The sequence below is a fragment of the Triticum aestivum genome, chromosome 3D (genome assembly GCF_018294505.1).
Source record: "Triticum aestivum cultivar Chinese Spring chromosome 3D, IWGSC CS RefSeq v2.1, whole genome shotgun sequence".
Taxonomy (NCBI): Eukaryota; Viridiplantae; Streptophyta; class Magnoliopsida; order Poales; family Poaceae; genus Triticum; species Triticum aestivum.
Window position 1 is genome coordinate 215,431,742 of NC_057802.1, and position 4,650 is coordinate 215,436,391.

The following is a 4,650-nucleotide window of genomic DNA, read 5'->3' on the forward strand; positions in this document are numbered from 1 at the left end:
CATAGCCTTACGCCACGTTGGATTTTCTATTCGCCAATAGGAATGATGTGGCCGCCTACGTGGATACTACTTTTCGTCACAGAAATCGTCATGAATGTAGGCATAATTTAAATATGGTCTAGCCAATTTCTTTCGGCCCAATTTTGACACAGTATATTTTTAGCCAATTTTGGCCCAAAGAGAAAGTAATTTGAAACAATTCACACAATATGCGGCAAATTGTCTGTATATATTTTTCTCAAAAAAATTATGTGTGTATATACAACATAGAAGTTTACAAAACCTTCATGTAATGATAATTTACAACATAGATTCACTAAATATATCACACAACAAGGTTAAGGCATTACAATCCAGTTTACATCAACAAAACATATAAACTTTCAAGGCTGTTGTTCAGGTTCTTCGTCGACTCTCCTGATGGCAACTATCACATCATGTCATGGCGCGGATTATGTTGGGTAGCACTATGTAGCCCACTACCCAATCATACCTAGCATATTTAAAAGAACATTAGATTTTTTGGAGGTTCATAGATAGTAGAAACAAGAGTATTAGAACAAGTGAAAAAATGTATTACATGTTCTCTTGGCCAGTATTGAGAGTATTATTACTTATAACAGGAAAAATAATGAAATGAAAAAAAACAATATATTTGTATAGAAGGTGACAAGAACTACAAATATAATTTATTACATGTCTTACAAATCACATCATGGTTATAAGGTACAGGCTAAATCATAAAACATGAACACCAACAGCAAGTGTTATTATCAACTGGATCACCTTCCAACACCCAAATGCTCTCATCTGCCCACTTGACCAGCATAGTACTTTTATTTATAACAGGAAACAATAATGAAAGGAACCAGTATACATGTATACAAGACAACAATAGGAACAAGAAATCAGAGAGAGAGAGAGAGTCAAGTCATAGTGAAATCAAGGAAATAAGAGAAGATAAATTTGACTGTTTTTATATAAAATCAAGGTTCAGAAATGTGCAGAGATATTCGGTGTTGGAAGTTGCGAAGACCATACTTATTTTTTGTATACATTTACGAGATGAATATTCTAATCTTGTTAGCTAGTTCTCAAGCAAATTGTTTATCAAAACGTTTACTGCAAATTTGCATAACACAACACTTGCTTGAAGACATCGGACACTTCATATAAAGAATATGAACCATGAGTTAGAGACAACATCTTCTAAATATTAAGTTATGAATAGTCAGTCAAACAATGTAAACTGCATGTACGAAATTAACAAGATAAAGAGCATTAAAACAATAAGCAGATATATGCTTGTGACAAAAAGGGCCTTAAAAATGCAGAAGCCTTTCTAGTGTGAACTATATAACTCTATAAAGGGACGAGACAATTCTTTATAAGACATAACAGAAATTACATTCAGAAAGGGAAATATATACTTTGATGCTCTAAGTTTATTAGTTCTATGGTAATTGTTGAATTACAAAACAGGAGTACACGAACATAGAGGAAAAAGGGCAGAAATTTACATAAATGAGTGCAAGATTTAAAGCTTTCACATGCTCAGCTCCATTCCCATGAATAATAGAAAAGGTTTGTAGACAAATGCACTTCTATATATCCCACAAAAAAGAAAAATGCACTTCTATAGGACATGCAGAAAAATTGATAATATTCCAAAAGACATGAAAATAACTAACTGAATATACACTTCTTCATATATAAGCGAAACTGAATGTCATGGTAACACAGGCTAAGCCTCAGGACAGGCTAGCATGTTAATGTACTGTAAACCTCAGCAGATGCTAGGGTCTTAACCTAAATCTAAAATTGTAGTGGATGATTGTAGGTGTCTCATCTATTCATGTTGATTTGAAAGCTGAGATCAAGTTACACAAAACAAACTTCTACTGAAACAACGCAAGAAAAGGAGAAAAAGTGAGACTTAATGAAGTGCACTCATATTCCACTAAATAAACATAGTACTGCTATAAGCAATTATCAATTACATAAGTAGACACTTGGCATAAAATTATGTAACCTATATTTTTATTTACAATATAATATAGCAATTAAACAGTTGATGTGCAAACTTGTGAAAGAGGGGGCATGTGTAAACATTCAGGTTTGTTGCAGTGCTCAAACCATTGGGTCCAGTATAGCATTTATCCATTCAATTCACATTACCAAGTGGTGACAGAATGACAAAGTCTCACAACCCTGTGTGTACATTAATTTAGGCAGCAACAAAGCACATACATCAGAGCAGGCATACATCCATGATCAGAGGTGTGGTTTTCATCAGTGCATCATAGATCCATGATAAATCGATTAACATATGTTGCTAATTGATAGCTGAGAAACAAACATAGTAAAAAATTTGAATTACTGACTTGCCAACAAGAAGAACCAGCCAAAATAGAAGAGGGGGCAGAGGTGGTTACCCTAGGTGGCTGGAGATTTGTGGAGCTCGAAGTAGATGCACGACCACCATTCTTGCCGTGCTCCTCTATGCTGGCTGCTGGCCAGCGGCAGCCAGAGGGATGCGCGTGTCCGTACACTAGAGTTAGGCGATGACAGAAGAGTTCGGAATATGTATTTACGTGTTTCGTCACCATGGATCGCCATTCCAGTGAAACCTCTGTTGTATAGCCAATATCTCAATGAATCAGCTTCTTGTTTTGTCTCCACGAAAACCAATGTTAGAGTCTGTTCAGGCTAGAAAAACAAGAAAACTAGCATGAGAAAAATCTTAAAGAATAATAGTAAATAAACCCAATTGTTACAATCCAAGATGGCAGCAGATAATACCATATTGGTGAGTACGACAAGGTGCAATGAACAAAATATGTAATATATGCTGCAACCAAATGATGGTATTAAGTACATTTCACGGATTCGACGCTAAACTTGTACGTAATTAGCGCAAGAGCGAGAGTAGGAGAGGAGGACTGATCAACAAAATGATGATATCAGATAGAAAGTTTGCACAAATATATAAAAGAGAAGCAGTGTAGTAGCAGCCCTAGTTAACAATCTTACTCTTGGTCAAACGATTGAGTGAGATTAATGAATTACTTTTATTCCACAAGAAGAAAAATCCAAGGAACCAATAGAAGCATCTCATGGGCACTTAATTATTAAATTATTAGTTGCTTAACTAACTAGCGGATCTAATTCTAAACTGCTAGTGCTCGCATGGTAAGAGAAGAAAAAAGGAAGTAGCAAACAATACTAGTCTATCGTTGGCTATAGCTTACGAGTACTAGGAACGAAGTGACGACATTTTCTGTCTCAGGTTCAGTCCAAGAGAAAAGGATAGCCCCTGGAGAACTACGTTCCAGCAGAGTAGCAATCACTTAGAAAGAAAAGAAAAACAGAGCGACAAGGGTCAACCTTATTGTTCTCTGCGGAATCATGGTGGTCGGGGCGGAGGACCTGGCCATCGAGCTCGTCCAGCTCGTCGGGCTGGAGCGTGTGGTCTCGGTGGTCCACTTCCATTGAACTGAAGAGGCGGAGAGGTCCTGCTGATCTGAATCGGAGCAAGAAACTTTGATTGGGGATGGGATAGAAAATGAAGTAATGAAGGAGAGAGGAGACAGTGGGGGGAAGCAGGGAGGGACCTTGTGCGGGGCGTTGACGTCGCCGGAGAGGTCGAGCTCGGGTGCCCCGCGGGTCACGGTCCTTGTCCTCTCCTCATCCGGCGCTTGCTACGCCAAATCTTCAGATGGCGAGGCACTTGCGCCGCCTGGGAGGAGGAGGGAGGCCCCTGTCGCAGATCCATGGCCCAGGTCGTGAGCAGCAGAGGCGCGCCATAGCGGCTAGGGTTGGCCGCCGCTTCCATCGGGCCGGTGCAACCGCGGTAGCCATGGATCTTGGGCGGGGAGGTGGAGGTGGGGAAGTGGAGGACGGGGCCGAGGAGAGGCGAGGCGTGCTGGCGGCGGATGGAGAAAGAGATTCGGGACGAGAGTGTCTTAGGGTTAGAATTTATACGGGGGAAGGTTTCGGGCTTTAGGCGGGCTTTAGTGCGCTTGCGGGTCTGTACTAGGCGGTTCACACGAATTCCTAGACTGTCATCGGAAATCCGTTATGGTAACAGCTTTCTTGTAATGTTGGTGATGAGGTTTTTGATCCGAGGTCGGATCTTCTCAGGGGGGAGATGATGCGGAGCATCCTACGGCCATCCCCATGGACCTATCTTCGTCTCCCAAGACACCACGTGGACCATGACATGAGCTCGTGCAAGGGCTATCGAGAACAAGGTTAACTCTCTCCTTATTGAACTCCCCTTTTACTCACTTGAGACATGGCTACTACCTCAAACGGAGATGCTTTGTAAGCTTAGGTACCAAGGGGGCAACCAAGGAGAAGTTATGGTGCAAGTTGGACATCAAGAGCATGAAAAGAATCTACCCAGTCCAGAAATCCCAGTACAACCGCCCATGTACCGCCCAACTACCGCCCGGCTGGTACAACCGCTCGACAACCACCCAACTACCGGTCCAGCATCTGTGATCGAGCAGTGCAAGGCCGGTACAGCACCAGTTTATCTCCGTAACAACCATCAGACCGGTACAACCGCTAAGCACCTTGGGAACACCTCCAGGAACTAGTACAAGAGCTCCAAGCGGTACAACCGCCCCCATGACCGGTACTACC

The 4,650-nt window shown here is 41.4% G+C and overlaps 1 long non-coding RNA gene across 2 annotated transcripts; it reads right to left on the reverse strand.

Annotated features, from left to right (window-relative positions):
• Positions 1 to 210: 210 nt before the first annotated feature.
• On the reverse strand, positions 211 to 3,968 carry LOC123078272 (uncharacterized). Of its 2 annotated transcripts, none has more exons than XR_006437299.1 (4): positions 3,615 to 3,968; positions 3,388 to 3,523; positions 2,436 to 2,709; positions 211 to 2,346 (listed from the first exon to the last, which is right to left on the reverse strand). It is a non-coding gene; the product is annotated as an uncharacterized lncRNA (long non-coding RNA). The 2 variants fall into 2 exon arrangements; XR_006437298.1 differs by having other exon boundaries at positions 211 to 493; positions 3,615 to 3,965.
• Positions 3,969 to 4,650: the final 682 nt, after the last annotated feature.